The 19,575-nt window shown below is 39.2% G+C and overlaps 1 protein-coding gene across 1 annotated transcript in view; it reads right to left on the minus strand.

Annotated features, from left to right (window-relative positions):
• Window positions 1–17,126, minus strand: part of ROBO1 (roundabout guidance receptor 1) — a 674,462-nt gene extending 657,336 nt beyond the window's left edge. The window contains exon 1 of the mRNA XM_064410935.1: window positions 16,665–17,126. The gene's annotated coding sequence lies outside the window, so the exon portion shown is untranslated. The remainder of the gene's footprint in view (window positions 1–16,664) is intronic.
• Window positions 17,127–19,575: the final 2,449 nt, after the last annotated feature.

Raw genomic sequence — 19,575 nt, forward strand, 5'->3', positions numbered from 1 at the left:
ATTTTTCATTTCTGTCAATACAGATAATGAGATTACTTATTTATTTTCTATTCTTTCAGCACTAATTATAATAACTATGATGTCTTTCAACAGTCCTTGTGCAAACTCCAGTATTCTGATTAGCAACTTTTAACTTGCATACAATGGGAGTGACTTCTTCCAACTGAGAAGTTAGAAATTACATGTTATTGCTATTACAAACAGTGTTAATAATCATGTCACAATGAAAGCCATTGCATATTTTAATAGTTATAAACTTGAATTCAATTTGATTTTTCCATTTATGGCACAGTAACTTTTAAAATTGTTAATTTCCAAAGATAAATATATTCAAAGTAATTGCATAAGAAGAACAGAAAGAGCTGTGCTTCTGATTTTTCTGTGTTAAATTTCCTCTAATATATTCATTCTATATGTCCAGTGTTCACTGATATAACTTGTTATTTAATTTTTAATGTAGGTTATTTTAATGTAGACTGCTGTGCTTTTCCTTTTTTTCCTTTTTGCTGTTGTTTTATTTTCTATAATATTTCTATGAGATCCAGCAGTCAGTTCTCAAGACCACACTGCCTAAAAACCAAAATAAATAGGACTGTTTCTTCTTATGTTGCATTTATCATTCTCTTTTCACAAAAGCTGCTCATCCTTACTGATCATCTGTTTCCAGAGAGATCAATGGAAATCAGCACACTGTTATTCATAACTGTTCTGCACAAGGAATGGGAATTTATTTTGTGGCAAATGTGGTGCCAGACACTCTCATTATGTCTTTAGTGGCACTGAGCTTTCTCAAAACTTGTCCATAAATGAACTAAACCTAAAAATTTAGCCTCTTCCAAATCTGTAACAGCATTGCTTTCCTTTTGATCATGCTCAAAGGCATTAACTCCACATAATAGTGCTCAATTCAACCTCCAGACAAAGAATGGATCGGCAACTGTTGTCCTTGTGTTCACTGAATCCATGGATTTGGATCAGGTTTGATGATGGCAAGCTGATTCAGTAAACATTGTTTGCCATGGTTTTGGAGGGCTGCAGGAAAGACATGAAAGATGCTATACAGAAAAAAAAAGAAAAGAAAAAAAGAAAGAAAACCCATGCTGATTAGTAGGCAGGATGCTTATTAAGGGGTTGCCCACTGCTGGCAGATTTTCCCCACACTGACATGTTTACCTTGTAGTGAGCTGAACCATCCAGCTGCAAGTTCCAGATGTATGAATTTTTCTCCAAATTCTTGCTTAATTTGGTTCTAAAACATCAGTTCTACAGGATTATTTTTTAGTGCAGTCTAATTACTCCTTATTCTTGGAGGAAAAAAAAACCAAAACAACAAAAAGCCCCAAAATAATAGGAAAAAACCAGCCACAACTTCTGCCTTTTTGTTAGACTGAAGATACCATAACCCTGCAGATGTTACTTTTATCAGAGACTGGGAATATCAGTGAGTACTAGAAGTGTAGACAGCAAGGGTGGTGTTCCTGCTAGACAAGCCTGAAAGCAAAATAGTAATTAACATCCAACTGGAAAACCAATTTTCTGTGAACTCAACTAAGTTTACTGCAGGCCTTTAAAATTACCTCTCGACCACTAATGTGGCAGAGATTTGTGAAACACTGAGAAACAGTATCAAACTCAGGCCCTTTTCCACCACAGTGCTGTACAACACTGTGCAGTTATAGATTATACATTTTTCAACAGTTCTCCAGCCAAAGGTTAATGCAATTCCCAGAAAGGAGAAAGTCCTGTCTGCCAATTAGTGTGTAATGTGTGAGACTGAAACCAAGTACTGAATCCCAGGTTGCTGCTTCAGGAATTCAAAGTTAGGCTGAAGCTCATTTTCCCTCTCATATTCTCTAAATCTTATTCACTATTAACAATTTCTATAGTTTGAAGCAGCTTTTCATTTTGAAGCTTGAAAGTAAGAATACTGGAATCTCCTGTCATAAGAAGTTAGAACTGAAATATACAGACCATAATTATAGAAGCGGAAGTAGATACTTCCATCTCAAACTTCATCAATTCTTTTTAAACACTGGTAACAGAAAAGTGTTTTATAGCAGGAAAAGAAATAGAGTATTCTATGTTAGGCTGCTTAATGTTTTAGCTGTTTACTTGAAGCTACAGTGTAGGATTCAGAGACAGCTATTAAATAGGTTTATTGAAGTAAAAAAATCACCTTTATGTAATTTACACTACTCATTTAAGATACTAACAATGTATTATAAAAGCTAAAGATATACTAATTCTCCTTTCTAGCTGTGGTAAAGATTAAATACTTTGCATTTTATACAGTCCCATATAGATGGTCAAATCCAGACCTAAAATTATGTAATATAATTTCTTCTATTTGAATTGAGAGATTTAATAATTTCAATTGTGAGGGACAGAGCAACAGCCAATTTATGGATTTGTTTCCTGTCAGTACATCCAGGGGATGACATTTTCAGGAACTACTACTGATGGCAACTACACCCTATTTTCTCTCTGTTTTCCTCCCTCTTCTTTCTCCTTTGCATGTTGTGCAATTCAGCTTGTGAAGAATTGCCATAGGCTGTCCCTGTAGATGCCTGCAATGAACAGCCTGTGCTGTGAAGGGTCCCTTCCTAAAAATTCAGATCCTCAATCCCTTCTCCAGCTCTATCACAACAGTGCGGGTTACAATTCATCCACCTTCCTTCCAGCCACAGTGTCAAATCGTACACATCAGCAGGTCAGCTCCACATTCCCCAATTTCCCACCAGCACATGCCTAAGTTATGCAGAGGGACAAAACAGGAAAGGATCTGGGACTGGTCTGGAGCAGCCTGCTCCTCTTTAGCCAGCCAAGAAGTACACACTGCTCAGTTACTCAGTGACACTCACAGAAGAGATAAATACTGAGGTCATGTGGACCTTAATTTGGGTCTCTCTCTTCTCTGCTGCTTGTAGGCACTTAGATATCTTTGAGACCTCAGCCTCTCAAGCAAGTTGATCTGCAGAGTCAGCAGGTTCCAAGATTAGCTCTGAACATGAGGTGACTCTCATTGTTATTGCTCATGTTTTGTCTTTACCTGTTTGAAGCATGTGAGAAGAGGACAATGTAAAATCATCCCAATTTCAGGTACTAGAACCCAACTATGTTGGCCAACACCACTGTGAAACCCAGCCTGACAATCAGTGTGTCGGAGTCCCCTCCTTTCAGACAAGTTTTGTCTTAAAGTCTATGGCCTTATCAAACATGTTTTAAATAGAATAAGTTTGCAAAGAAGCAAGGAGAATGTATCCTACCCTGATCTGTTAAGTGTTCTAAGATAAACAACAATGAAAGAACAGAATTCTTATCAAAAGGACACAAAATGGACAAACAAAGGACAAAGGGATAATAATAATAATAACAATAATATTTAGAAGGTTTACTGCAGCAGCACTTGTCCAAGTTAGGCTTGCTAAAAAATCCCAACAAACCACTAGCAGCCTTGTAAAGAGAAGAAAAAGGCCAGAGTTAATCCAGAGTGCTTCAGCTGTACTTTTTTCTTTGTCTTTTAACATACAATAATTCACTGAATTTGCACTTGAGATGGAAAAGTATCCTATAAGCAAGTACAGTACACTGTAAGGACATATAATGCTTGATTATCCTCAACCCAGTGTCTCAAATTTGCATTCAAAAATCCACTTTTAAAGCATTGTATAAATGGCTTCTCAATTTAATTAAAGGCTTATAAGCTTTATTGAATGAACTCTTCAGCATGCTCTGCTCACCAGCTTATGACTACAGAGACATTATTTAGGGAACATTAACCTCAATCTTTCGTTTGAATCAAAACTTATAATTTTAAACTTTTAAAGGCAACTTATCTTGCACATAAAATTACAAACAAAAAGTGGATTTCAAACATGATATAAAATAACTGCCTATCAATCTTCCCTACCAGACCTTCCAGGCTCATACTATCTTAGCCTGCAGATCCAATTATCCTCCAACATTTGCTGCTCAACCATGCTGAGATTATTCACCAGCCCTCCAGTTAGACTGTAATAAGAGGTCTGTGGGTGCATTTACACTCAAAGAAATAAGGTATAAGTGCTGGAATTGCCGTCACATCTTTTTGAGTTACATGCACAGCCATAAACTGTACAGTAATGAATCAGACTATTTCCAGCTGCTTTATCCATTCATTTGCATGATATTAGGACTTCCTAATTAAAAAAAAAAAAAAAAATCTAGGTGCAGCATGCCTTTAGGATGATGCATCTCTTGACCTAAAGGCCTTACAAACAAAATACAAATATCCCATGGAAGATATTTCCTCCTGTGCCCAGACAGCCAAAGCTCCAACATGGATATGTGATTACCCTCTGTAATGGCAATCTCAGCCCCTTACTATATATTTTTTTTTTAATCTTTACTGCTTAAGAAAGTAATCATACAGACTGAAACTACATTGACCTCAAAGATTATGTTCTGCACAAAATTTGGCAGACTTTCTGCTCCTCAGCAAAAAAATACAACAGCAGATTAATGATAAAGTGGTTTCTGATACTCCAGTCTTCATGGTGTTTTCTCACTGCAGTAGTTGTACATCGTGGCAAAACAAAAGCCCTCTGCCACAGGACATCAGTACACACTGCCAAAAATGTCAGAACCACAGTTTTCAGCCCAAAGCTGCAACTACTTGAACTGCAGGAGTCATTTCATTAGCTGACAGCTGCAATAAGCTGTTCTTTTTCTCAGTGCAGAAGCTACTGGTGGGAGGTACAATTCACACAGGCAGCCTCCATAAATCATATACCACTTTAAGGAAAATATACTTAAGGAAACATTGGCAACATAATGTGTAGTACCTTTCCTATTTATTATCCTTGTGTTCTTACTGCACTCATTCCTTAACATTCTTTATTTCAAAAACTCTCAACAGACTATTAAGACATAGACACAGTTCAGGAAAATTCAAACATTTTGTTCCCATTTGTACTATTTTTGATGATCTAGAGCCTTGGTGTTTCTTTATGACCTATTTTGAGTCAGTATGTTCCTACTGACCCAGGGAAAACAGAATTAGGTTCTTTAGTTACAGGTTGAAACCCTGATGCTGATGTTTATTTATTGTGCTACTACAATGTAAAGTAACAGGAAATTATAACTGGAAATGTAATCAGCTGAAAAAAACACTAAGACATTTCAAAACCATATGGTATTAATTAAACACAGCATATCATTGAATACTTAACATACACAGACATTTTCAAGTCTTTAATGCTGTGATAACCTTTAGTTTCCTAAACATCTAAGAAAAGTTGTAGATGGATATGAGTAATGAAGAGGGTTGGAATAGGCTTCGGTATCACAAAGGAGGGTTTGCCAGCCACTGCAGAGCCAGGCAAGCAATAGATACTCACATCTACCTCTTCAAATGGTTTCTCTATTATTCAAATAATTTTCATGGAAACCATTGAAAATTGGGGGAAGGTAATACTGCAGCTGAACACCCAGCTTTATTTTGTTTCTTTAAATCCATGTTACTTTCCCTGTGTGAACCCAAATCAGGTGTGTAATCTCTATTCTCATAGGGAATCCCCTCTATTCTTCAACAGTAGCTTATTTTTAAAGAAACAAAAATGCTACATTTGAACAAAAATAGCATTAATAGAAAGGTGGGTTGTGTAATATTTGATATTGCATTTACTGTCCCTTTTATTTTTTTTAATCACAGAACATTATACAAGCAATTACACAGCTTGTAGTGTTTGGGGGGTTTTTTTGTGGGTTTTTTTGTTTGTTTGTTTTTCTTTTGTTTGTTTCATTGTTTTTGTTGGGTTTTTGGTTTTGGTTGGTTGGTTGACTTTAATTTTTTTTTCTTAATTTGGAAGCACACTGAAAAGGATTGATGTGGGTGTTTTACTTCTGAACTACAGTCATTCTACTTTAAATTATTAGTACCAACCAATTAAAAAACTACTGCAGTTGAAGCAGATTCTTGGAGAGGGGTGTCACATCTCTGTGACAGACACATAATTACCTGTCACATCCCCTGGTACTCCCAAGCACCAAGAAAAAACAACAAAGCAGGGCAAAACAGGCACCTTCCTCCTGCACTCCAGCAATGGGTCTAGCCAGCAGGTGCTCCAGGTGGAGCAGCATTTCATTTCTCTTAGCTTCCTATGGAAGCAGTTCTTATCTATTCAGTTTTCTGAGCCAGTTTAAGAAGTCATAAAGAAGAAGAAAAATACGCTGTCAAGGTTATGTATTTCCACTCTTTTTCCCCACAATTACTGATGAGAAGAGTATCTGTTCCACTAGAGGGAGGAGCAGCCTCAGGAACTGAATTTCCAACTAATATTCCAGTGCCACCTAGAATAACAGATTTACTGCTGTGTGAAGGATGGTCTGTTGTCAGAAAGTGTTGAAAAGGCACCACTGGAATAGCAAGAAAAATAAAAGAAAAAAAAAAAAGAGGAAGAATCTCACTTGAAGTACATTTGGATTTCTTGTTTTGTCCCTGTTTATCTTGAAAAAAGGATGTGGTTTTAGCCATAAATAATTTCTTTTATAATATATATAAGTTTCTAGACCATGCTTTTCTTTGACATAGAGATAAAGCTACCTGGAGCAGAGAAGCAATTTATAGTTTCTATCCTTTCCTGTAAAGGGCTTCATGTAGGTGTTTATTTTCATGTATTCTGTCATACTGTTTCTTGTTGCTAAGATTTGGTAGCAAGGTATTATCTTCATCTGAAAACTGGTATTTTTAAGAACTTATAGATTACTCATACTTCTCAAGTATGAAGATATTAATATTTGTAATTCTGGTTGTTTTCTCCTGAAATATAGTTGAGATAGAACAGACCTAGAGATTTCAACAGTTCAATTTTTTCCCAAAGAAAGCCCAAAAAATGTGAAGCTCCCATGTCAGAGCTTCTATCTGTTCACCTGCATATAACAATATGGCAAATCACCATCATGAAAAGATTAAAGTCACTCACTACAGAAACTATTTTTAGTGACTTTGGCTGGGACAAGTCCCCTAACTCTTCAGTGCAGGCCAAGGAGACACAGGGACAGCTGTATCTTATGCAGACAAGCAAGGCTACAAGGAGACATGGCTGTAGTCCAACCTATCCATCTTACCTGCTGGAGAATAGCTGTACCAGAACAGGAGGACATTCATGGGAGAGCTTGAGCCTGCCATGCATTCCTCTCCTCCTCCTGCTCTGAAACAGTGCTCAGAGTGATGCTCAGTTTCTCCTTCAGGGCACTTTGTGATGCCATCCATGCAGTATTCTCAATACTAAGCAGGTTTCTGTCTTCTGGGTGGGTTTGACCAGCAGCTGTCGGGTTTGACTCTCTCACTGATGACTGAGACAGTTTTCAACCAACCAACCAACCAACCAACCAACCAACCAACCAACCAACCAACCAACTAACCAACCAACTAACCAACCAACCAGCCAACCCTCCTCTGTGTTGTGCAATCAATCTAGACATGAATTCAGCCTAGAGGAGTGCTGTATTCAGAGAGGAAGGTGCACTTAAATGAGTTCATAAGTCCCTGGGGAATAGGTTTCATAGTGCTTTAGCACACACCCCTAGAAGATCTTGTCTCTTGCAGAGGTTTCACTGCATTTTACATTCCATCAGGCCAGAAAGAGGCATTATCTACCGAGCTTGAAAAATTCTGTTTATGCTGGACCAAAAACACTGGATATTAAACTCCCTGGATATTAAGACAGAAGCCTTGAACTTGATGGGATGCAAAGAGTAGGGTCAACATGCTTCTGGCAGCCCCAGCAGGAAATGTGCTGCATGATTTTATATTGCCTAGTGTTTTCTAAATATTTAGTCTCTCATGTTTCTCATTACTGTAGCTTAGCCAAGAATCAATGAAAATCTGAGTAACTGAGGTCAGCTGAAATTTTCCTGCCTTCCCAGAGATGTGTGAGGGTTTGAACCATTCTCCCAAGCAACATGTTATATTATAGTCAGAATAAAACCAGAAAGATATTTAGAATCACCCATGATCATCTCAGCAGAAAAGGGCAGAACTGTCTTGTACTAAACTGCAAGAAATACCTAGTGCTTGTCTTATTATAGGTTACTCCTGACAGCAGGATAAGAAGATGTGTGTAGTCTGAGATTAGAAATGCATTGCAGAGTCATATAGAGGTCAGTGAGGAGAAATTTGCATTCTTTTTCTATTCCCAAAGTATATAGATTTCCCTTCTGACTGTCTCAATCAGTGATGATAAGCAGATGAGCAGAAAAGCTGTAGGATTCACATTTGCTGCCTGTTGTCAGAAAGAAACATTCTGAATAACATCTTCCACCTATGGCTGGGCTCTCTCTGGATCAATGCGAGGTTACGGCCACTGCCTCTTTTGATCTCTCTGATTAGAACAGATCTTGTGTCTCATTAGTCAGAGCTGGGTGATGCTGGGCACAGAGGGCACTTTAGCAACAGCAGATTATGAGCTCTGCAGCCTTACAAAAAGTATCACAATAAAGTGGATGTATTCTTCTTCGCAGTATTCCGCGTGCCTTGGCATAAATCAAGATCAGTTTCACCTGATTTCATCTTTTAAAGTGCTGCCTATTGCTGGGGGTTGCATAAAGTGAAATTGTTCCATTGGCACTACTCAATGGGGAAAGGTACAAGAGAATTATTGTACTTGCACTTAAAGTTATTTATCAAGTGAAACAAACACATACCCATTAAGAAATGTCCTAAAATAAGCAAGGAGGGTAACCATCAGCAAAAAAAAAAAACAAACAAAACAAAACAAAACAAAAAAAAATTCAGAAAGCCACTTTGAGTCTATAGGCATTTTTTTTTCCTTACATATAAATATCTGTGACCTCAGATAATAAACTAGAGATTTACCCTAATGACAGTAGAAATCTATTCTAACAGACTTAGGATAACCTTTCCTGAAAAACAGGCTGCAATATTTAAATAAACAATATAGTTGTGAGCTACATTGCTAGTGTGAATGGGATATTGCATATTTGCACACTGGCTCTCTCATACATGACATTAAAGGAATGATATTGACAGAGGATAATGAAATCATTCAGATCACCTACTTCCAATTCCCCCTAGCAGAGATTTTGAGAGACTTCTTTCTTAAAGAAAAAAAAGTCACAGTCAGGAAGGTTGCTCATATTATGTTTATAGTGTGAGAAACAAAAATTTTAAAAAAGAAAGAAAAAGAAATTTGCAATTGCAATTTACATGTAAATAAAAGAAAAACCACTTGTGTTAAATTACACAAACTAGTGATAGAAACACAACACCCCTCTGCAATCAAGTTTGAGTGTGGCAAGACATGAAAATGGCCATCCTTCTCTTAGCCATTTGTCCTTTCTACGTTTTAATATTTGTTAGCAGAACTTTTAAGATGAAAAAACCTCACTATCTCAAAATATGTCCAAGAGCTAACTTTGTATCTTATACATTACATGTACATTTCAAGACTGAAAGCTTTGTACTTCTCAAGTTGAACAGTTATGGACAGAACTCTGTGCATTTGATTAAAGAATGGTTTTGATCTTTTGCAACTGAGATAATGCTTCAAGATAGAGAGATACCTCTTATCCTGCACATTACTGAGGAATTAGAAGATTAAAATTCTTGTTTGGATGACGTGTTGAACACAAATGATATAATAATCTTCATTTCACCTTGGCTGTAAAATTACAGAAAATGTACTCTTTTCCCATTAGAAGAGAAGAAAACTGCTTCTTGGTTTTGTTTGCCATCAAGTCATTTCCATTATTTAGATATATATTATTTATTTGGTGGTAGCCTCCTTACTATGGCTGTTTTCTGATATGAGGTTCACTAATAACACACAGGGTCTGGGTTACTCCAGAATACACTTCAGCAAACAGAGATAAATTTAACTCACAGTGTCAAATCTCCATGCAAGATGAAGAATATTTGGACCTCGTAATTCCTTCTGCCATACTTTCCATTCTCTCATTCCTCTCTTATTTCACCCAGAGGAAGTGTTCCTATCTTTGCATAACAGAATGGAGATAGTTCAAAAGAGTGCCTTGCTTTCATCCATGGGCAGCACACCCAATCTGAAAATTATTTGTAACAGTTTCTTCAGTGCTTCATTTTTAAGCCATAGGCAGTTAAACCTGATAACCATACCCTGATATGGGAAACAGTGACACTTTTTGAATTTCCTTAGACCTTATGGGTGCAATGTTCTCAAGAACAGCTTTTTTTCCTCTTTTGAAAAACATTTGGAAGGGTTATTAGCCAAAAATACTTAGCTGCATCAGGGGCTTATCTGGGGACTGAAGCTGGCTTTATTACATTCGAATGTTTCAGTTAGAATTGTCTGCAGTCCTGTCTGCCTGCAAACAATTTGCTTAATTTTCCTGTTTGATTTTTTAACACAGAAAAGATTTTTTGTTTCAGTTGTCAGCTATAAAAATTCAAGCATGGCTTCAAGAGTCAAGACATATCCTTAAATTCATTTATCACGAATAAAATTCTTTACACAGCTAGGGTGGATTTGAGGCATAAACTTGCAGAGTAATTTATCTGAGTCACAACTACCACTGGCGATAAAAGAGAGTCAAGGAAAGCATTTGACTTTCACATCTGAAGTTGGGTGTGGTAGGAATTGCAGTTAGAAGTTTAGTAAACTGGAGAGTTTCATAAGGAATCAAAATGAGTTTACAACTCTTTTGTCCAGCTGTTCTTAGTAAAATCCTTAAGTATTTACATTCTTGGAACAAAAGCAAGTTACAAACACTGCTGCAATTTATTTAGATTTCCATATTTGCCCTGGGCAGCACTATATGCAGTGAATCTCCTCCAGTAGTTAGGTAAGTTGTTCTTACACCTATATTGGTTTGGAGGATCACTTTACCTTTAGAGGGCTTTTTGGTTCTTTCCATCACTAGTTTATTTTGAGTTTTGAAGTGTTAATGAAGACTTGAAAAAGTTCCTTAAGCCTTGGGGTTTTTTTTGGAATGTACTGCAGGACACTAAAAAGTGATTTAAGCAACACAACACATTTGCCCACAGCAAGTGTCTTACAATGACAAAATTTCTTCCCTTACCTTTCTACAGTTACCTTTAGAAAGAAAAGAGCTAGAAACACAAAACAAAAATTAAATAAAACAAACCAAGTGTTTAATTGACAATTGTGTGTGAGGTCAAACAGACACATAAAATATTGTAAGCATCAAGGAGTGATATATTAGGTGATATAGTCAGATATGGCTCCTTTTTAACATGGAGTCACCATTATAGCAAACTTAGTGTGAGAAGTCACCATTGTTGGCAAGTGAATCCTGTTTTAACAGATGACTCAATTTCTTTCTTATGTCAGTTTTAGGAGCAGAACAGACTTAATTGTTATGGGGAATAACAAAGTTGCACACTTAAGTTTATTTTTATGCCTTCCCATTTCTTCTATCACACAGAGGCTCTGAAAGGGAAATCCAGAGTATGTGCATAATGATTTCCCTTAAACTGAAGAAATCAATATAGAAAAAGCCACATTCCAATTGGTACTTAAGTTTTTCCTTTCCTCAGCCTGAAAATTTCTCCAGAGGGATGGAGATTATGCAGAAATATCTCAGGCAGGAACTTGAATGAACCTCACAGCAATACAGTACCAGGATGAAAGGACTTTTTAACTCAATGCCATACCTGTGCTCTGAGCCAGGTGAAGATCCAGGCAGTGTTAACTGCAATACAAACCATGGCAGCTACTTCACCTCAAAAGACTGAGGAGAAAGAGAAGGAATGATATATTGGGAAGGAATTGCTTCATGTGGAAGTAAGAGAAACCAGCTCCTGCTCTTGCCAGGTCTCGTGACTCTGTTTTAGGTCTCTGATAACTCCTCATCCCTAACAAACTATTCAGTGTTATGGTTCAAGGAAGATTACAGGAAGATGCCAAAGGAGCATCTTCCATCTCTATTGTCCCGGGCTGCAAGGAGGAAAAGATGACACTTGGGGCCCAAGCAGCACATACAAAAAGTCTGCGGCTCAGAAACTTAAGCCCTTGTCTGAGGACAAGACTTTCTGGGCTCTGTCTCCTACTCTGCTTAGATTAATTTTAAACCTTACAACCACAGAGTATTTGTTTGAAACCAGTTGTATTACAAAGTCAGACCAAAACTAGCAGTATTTCCCCTCAGCTGGGGACAACCAGTAGGTCACCAATCCACACTGCTGTTTACTGCCAACACATTTTCTCATGCCACATTCATATTGCTGGTAAAAGGATCAAACCAACTTACTCCTCTTACTGAGGAGCAAGAAATGAGCTGGGTGTGGAAAGAGGACAAATACAGTCAATGTGTTCACTATTGACAAAGGAAAAAGCTAGAGGACACCTAGGGAAAAAAATTTACTCTACAAGAACATGACTTGGCAGGCCTGGAGAACAGATCTGAAAGTGGCTAAGAAAAGATGGATGATATAGGATTGGAAGCAAACAAAAATGCCCTTATGGAATTGACACAGAGATGGCCAGGGAAGGAAGGAGGATGGTCCATACTTGCATCTCACTATGGGCAAGGACAGATTAATGAATGGAGAAGTTTGTAGGACAGAGTTAATTGAAGCAAAGGATTGATGTGTTTGGACAGACTATAAATTGGCAATGGTGAGAGAGAACTGATGGGGCTGATGATTAGAAGGATAGGGAATGAAAGATTTATGGACTGAGCAGTTTAGACAGATAGAGTATTACAGGTGAAACATAGAATATCTATTAAGTCTCTTGTAGATTGGAAGAAACATTTCATTGTATCTCCCTGCACGCTAGGTGAGGATTACTTGAGTCTTGTGAAATCTAATGTGCTGTTTAACCTACATGCTCAAGTATAGATCCTTGTTTTACAGTTCTATCAAGGGCTTTACAGTTATTTATTTTCCCAGTCCTTTCTTCAGCTTTTTTTTAAGTCTATAATGTAATTTCTGGGGAGGACAGACAATAATTCTCTTTGTATTTCTATTATGTGATGGATCATTTTGGCGAATGTAGAAATTTGAAATAGTCTAAATTTTCCTTGAAGATACTCTTTTCTCTATAATACAGGTGAATATGTGTGCAAATCCACTCATATTGCTTGAGTTATGTTATGAGTCATGGAAAGAGGTGTAAGAAACATTAGGCCATATGTTCCTCCTGAACCTGGAAACGAGGCCTGAACTATTTTCACAGGGCTTGACTAATACAACTCAAAATAAACTGTTGACAAAAAGTGTTGCCCAGAAACTTTAGCAGTGAAATGCAATTATTCCATTATTTTCCTCAACAGGAGAAATAAAAATATGCAAAGTTCCTGATCTTGTATGTTAACAAAGATGTAGTTAAAGAAGCAACAAGGCTGTTATAAGAAACACATTAGTACAAGGGCATACAATTATATATGTTAAAAAAATATAGTTTGCATTTTAAGACACAGAAAAGTGCATCTGGAAAAGACATACATAAGATATTCATAAGATGGAAAAAATAAAGTTTAAGTCCACTATCTAAATCTCCATCTCTTTTTTTCACAAGCACAGGTTTGTAGCCTTGGATGGATTCACACATTACACACAAAACCTCTGTCACCTGCTACCTAAGACTCCAAATCTGGCTCTAAAGCAAAGCAACATGAGATTGCTACATATTTCTGAGCACACAGAACACACTTAAAACGGCACGTGCAAAATTTGGGCAAACAAAAATCACAATAATTGTCATGTTTTTCACCTAAGGACTCATTTGCTTGACAGCTTATTCCACCACAGAAGCACCACAAGCCATAGAGTTGCTCTCAAATAAAAGATCTAGAAAATATCAATCCCTTCCTTTCTCACATCATTATTTTTATTTTTTTCTCCATTGTTTAAACACTTATGTGTTGACTCATACAAGTTTGCTGAATCACGCCATAGCAAACATGTCAGGGAATCCCAGACAGAAGACAAGACTTGTCAAGTCTCAGTTCTACTTAATACTTTACACATGGGTAAAGCATATTGCATCTGCTTATCTGCATACATTGAAATTTCCTATGGTTTCCTAGAAAAACAATAAAAATCTGAGCCTCCTATGAATAACATATTTGCCTCTCTTGCTTAGATTGGAGTTTGGTTATGCATATATGCCTTGAAAAGTTACTTGAAGGAAATACTTTTTATGTATGGGGTCCATGTGGATTATGTTGCTTATTGTGGTCCAAACTCAATTGTATCAGAGATGATACAAAAAGTTCACAAAGTGGGTGAAAAGGAAAATGTCCCAAATATAAGAAATAAAGAAAAGCAACAGAACTCAAATAACCCTCCTTATTTTTAGAAACCTATTGGGGTGTCTTTGCCATCTTGCAGATGTCTCATTGTGAAACTGGTTGAGACTCCCTCATTTCTCCAATATTCAACTAGTCAATACTCAATACTGAAGATTCAATATTACCAAGGAAAGCAAGAGGAAAAGGTTGAAATTTTGTTTCACTGACTAAATCAACAATCACCAAGCTAAGCTGTTTCAAGTTTCCACAATGGCATCCTTTGTTTTTATGAGGATTCTTATGGAAAACAGTGCAGCTTCTAGGCAAGTGTCAGCCATGGTACCAAAAATGCTTGCAGAAATCTGCTGTTGTAGAGGGTTGAGACAAAATTGCTATACAATTTGCAGAAGTTTGGCTGCTTTTGCTGAAAAAGACTGAAAAGCAATAAATTACTTTGAGAAGCATTAGAATAATTTTACTAGCTTTCTGCCTTCTTTCCTTGCCCCTAATCACCAAAAGCTGTCTCTGTTTCCACACTCCTATAGCCTCTTCATGCCAGTGTAATGCCCCTGGAATGAACAGCAGTGCAAGATGTAGGTAGAAGACACACATGCACACAAATATAAAATGAATTAAGAAAAGCAGCCTGTACTAAAAGTTAGATGTGATGTTTGGAGATTAGCCTTACTATCCATAATACAACAGAACAGTCTTTACCTGTTTTGTCTACAAACTCCATATAACAAAGGCTGCTTTTTCCTTAAGTGAAGAGAATGAACTTCAGCTTAATAAGAAACCTTCCCAAATGTCACTTCCTGCCCATCAGTTGAACCTTAACATGTATTTATACACAATGCTCTACTATTAGAGAACTGTGCCTTCTACTCACATATCTGTGAAACACGGGCATGACATGAAATGTTTTTTCCTCAAAAGAAAAAAAAAAGCCTCTAAAGATCTTCAATGTACTCAGCACCTTAACCAGTTGTAACCAGCAACTTAAAAATAATTATTTTCTATAACTAAAATGTTAGTTGAAATGCTAGTTGAAATTGAGATAAAAAACATCTTAACTCCATTTAAATCCATTTTTGAGTCATCAGTCATTAATTAACATACATCCCAATGAACATGAAGGAAAGAAACAACAACTGAAAAAAAATTGGATTCTATTCATGTTATAGGTAAAGTTAATTGCATCCTGAATTTCGCGTGTGTGTTTTGCACTTCTCTCTCTGTATGTCTTTTTTTTTTTTTTCCCTTAGTACTTTCACACTCAGGTGCAGCAGTACTCCTGCTGCCAACCCTGCATCGAAGCAGCGGTTCTTGGTCCATCCCCCGCGTGGCAGAACCGCGCAGGGACCGAGGGCAGCCGGCCAAGAGCCTCGGGAGGGGTCCGGTTCCCTGCAGGGGCGGCGAGGGCGCGGCACCCTCCGCTGGCCGGGCCGGGCACCGCGCCGAGCATCCTCCGCCGGGGCGATGCCCCGCGGGGCGGGGGCGACGCGGATCTGCGGCACTGCAGCAGCAGGAGCAGCTGCTGCAGCGGAGCAGGAGACGACCTCCCTCCTCCTCCTCCTCCTTCTTCTCCTTCTCCTCCTCTCCCCGCCCCGCCGCGCCGGGGGCCCTCCATTGTGCGGGGAGGCGGCCGCACAGCCGCGGGATGCGCATCCCCTCCGAGCGCCGCAGCGCTCCTGCCTACGGACAGAGGCTCCCCCGCCCACGGCTGGCTGTCACATCCCCCTCCGGCGCTGCGCTTTCCATTTCTAACAACGCTTATGCACCCACTTATATGTATATACACATGAACGAATGCACATGCACATTTCCCCCCTCCCGCGCAATTCCGCTCTCCGCCCCGCGGGGAATCGTCGGGGCTAGAGGAAGGCGCTTCCCCCGCAGCGCTGCTCCTCGGCGGCGGCATCCCCGCCAGAAGGGAAAAGGTTACTGCCAGTGCGGCGAAAACAAAGCCGGCTCCCCTCGCCCCGGCTGCGAGGAGCGCCCCGCCAGAAGTTGCGGTGCGGATCCCCCGCCCCGCTCCGCGGCGGGACCTCCGGAGGCACCCCGACATCACCCGGGGGCGGCGGGCACGGCGAGGGATGCCGGCCCCGCGGCGGCCAAACTTCTTTGTTAATCACACCCGAGCCCGTGGGCGCCGAGAGGAGCGGGGGATGCAACCCGCAGAGCCCCCGGCAACTTTTCCCGACAACGCGCACTCCGCGGTACCCGCGCAGAAACTTGTTGGACCGCTAACCCTGCGCACTCGCGACTTTCGCATCCCCTCTCCCGCGGTGACCTCTCCCGGCGCCTCCGGGAAACTCTTGCCTCCCTCGCTCGGTGCCGGTGCCCGGCAGCGGGGAGCGGCCATCCCGTCCCTGCGGCACCGTCCAGAGCCCGGCACCGGGCGCTGCTTGGGGAGTTGGGGGACTCACCTGCGGGATCAGGCGGATCTCAGAAAATTAGCGGTTCCATCATCCAGGCAGTCCTTCCCAACTTTCCTTGCATAGGGCGAGGACAGAGCTCCGTGTATTTATATGGAGAGGGAGAGCGAGGGTGAGAGAGAGAGAGAGAGAGGAAGCGCGCTGAAGTCGACAAGCTGTTCAGCAGACTTTTGAATAAAAGGGGGATGAAACCGGATTCTTCCCAGTATCAGGACCCTGGAAAAATCAAATCCGTCTCCGGAAAGGGATTCTTTCGGCCCCGTTCCCCGCGTTCCTGTCAGGGCGCGGAGCGGGAGGCATCGCACACAGAGAGAGCCCGGCAGCGATTGGCGGCGGCGGCGCCCCCCGGGTCCTACAGCCCCGGCGCCGGGCAGCGACAAAGCCGAGCGGCGGCGGCTCCGGGGCGGGCACGGGCTGGGGGACGGCGGCGGGGGCGAGTCCCGCTTAATTGATTCGTTACCTCGCCCATTGTGATACGTGTCGCAATGTTGGAGCGGGAGGAAGGCACGCTCTGCAAGGATGTCATGCCATCTCGCCTTCCCTAACTGCTTCTTGCAGGGCTATTGTGCGGTGTGGTATGAGAAATGTGTCTGATTTTTAAAAACAGGGCTTTATTTGTCTTTTTTTTTTTTTTCTTTCCCTTCTCCTAGGCTGGCACAATTCTCTGTCACGTTCTCTAATAATTATGTAGTTACTTCAGTAATCAATTATTCATTGAATTCCTCGTACCTATGCTTTTTCTTTCTCAAGTTATGGCTTTCCAAGGGCACATCCACTCCTCTGTGAAAAGAGAGCAAACAAACATTCTTTAAAATTAAGCAACTTATTCCTAATAAAAAAAAAAAACAAACCAAAACCCAAAAAAAACCCCAGTTATCACAGTAGGTTTTCTCCATGAGAGACTACAAAGACATTCAATTAATGACATTTAAATTGTGGTCCATTTTTTGGATGCAAGGAATCATTGGACTAAGGAAAATATCCCATTTGAAAATCTAGGCAATGAAAAGACCAAAAAACAGATGCAGCATTTATGTATCAACTGCTACATGGAGGGCAAATGTGAGATAATGACAACATAGGTCAACATAATGAGAAATGAAAGCAACATAAGCACTTTTATGTCTGAAAGAGTATCACACGTAGCTAAACTTCTGTTACTGCCTGTTGAGAATATACTTTATATAATAAGCATGCATTTAGATAATAACCATTAATAGGCTTAAAACTATGCATGTAATGAAGTCTTTTAAATAGCGTATGAAGATTATCTGGGAATAAAGGCTGCAATATATTGCAAAGCATGATGCTGTTGAAAGTCTAAACATGCCACTTGTCCTACACAGAAGAATGGAAATCAGAGACAAGGGGACAAAACGTCCAATGAGTAAGGTGTTTCTCATATGACAAAGTCATTACAGCCTAGTTAATACAGATATTACAAATATTATTGACAAGTCATACATAGAGCAAAATGTTATTTGCCATTACCCCATTATTTCACCAGGTATACACGTAGAAAGAGACAAGATAAAACATGGAAGAAAATCAAGTGTTTAAACTACTCTTGGACTCTCAGGATCATTCTTTAAAAGAAGTATACACTGTAGACCTTGGAGCAGATCAACAGAGAGGGCAGGAGGAAATCAGCATTTTGTGCATCAGTATGCTCTGGTGAGAGAAATGTTGACGAGTATAGGATCAAAATCAGCTCTTCAGTGCTGCAGTTCAGATCTACCTCACACCTTGCATCTTTAAGTACATGCATCTTGTTGCAACAAGCTCTAACTCTCTGTTCTTTGAATTCTGTTGCTCCTTTGTTTTGGATATTTCATCTTTTAGATAAATGCTACAAACTAGCATTTCTGTTGTCAGAGGAAGTATACTAGAACAATTAATAAACAAATTCTATGAATACATATCTTCAGTTATTGCTGTAGCTACACATATATATATTTTTCTTGTTAAATATAAAGAAATTAAGTTTCAGTTAGGTTACTGTGAGAACAGTTGCCTATTGCACTAGTAAATATGAGTTGTAAAGGAAGATATTGTAGTTGTTTGCAGTTTTGACCAAATATTGTTTCACTGCTTTGCTTTTGTTTCTCTTTAGCTCTACTGGGAACAAATTATGTTTACCTGAGAGTTCAGGTTATGTCTCTCATAGTTTATTACTTCTGTTACACTTGCCATCATCACCTTAAGGAGATTTCTGACTAACATCGGTTTAAAAGATAACAGGCTCTGTGCTGTTGTATCTAACAAAGTAATGTGAAGTCATTGGCAAATTTGAAAAAAAAGAGTGGATTAGTATAAGTGCAGATGAAGGAGGCAACAACCAACACTATCACAATTAAGAAATTGCCCTGTGAAGGCGAGAAATTACTATGGCCATTGTAGAGCCTACAGAGATTAATGGAATATGGCTGTGAAACTGTTTCAATAGATAAATTGGGTGGGTGGTTAAACATCTGAGCGAAGATGATTACTTTGTAGTGAAACAAAACAAAGAGGAATAAATCACAAAGCTGCTCTATTACCACAATTAAAATGCAATTGCTTGATCAATTATCACTCCAGCTAATAGCTTGATGGAAGACAAGCAAATAAATAAAACATTATGCTAACCAAAGACCTTTGAAACATATTAATAATACCTGTGTGCTTATATGTTTCCTTGTTTGCATTAATTTATGCCTAATATATGTACAGTGCATTACATTACATAAGCAAGGCTGTATATAATGTGTTTAGTTATTCCTTTGTAGTTTAAGAGTAAACATCAATGATACATAATCATCATAATGCACACAGTGGGTAAATATCCAATACACATTTAGATAACTGCTTCATTTTAGTATTTCCTAAATCTCTAAGAATCTTCTTGTTTTGCATACATACC

This window comes from Passer domesticus, chromosome 2 (genome assembly GCF_036417665.1).
Source record: "Passer domesticus isolate bPasDom1 chromosome 2, bPasDom1.hap1, whole genome shotgun sequence".
NCBI lineage: Eukaryota > Metazoa > Chordata > Aves > Passeriformes > Passeridae > Passer > Passer domesticus.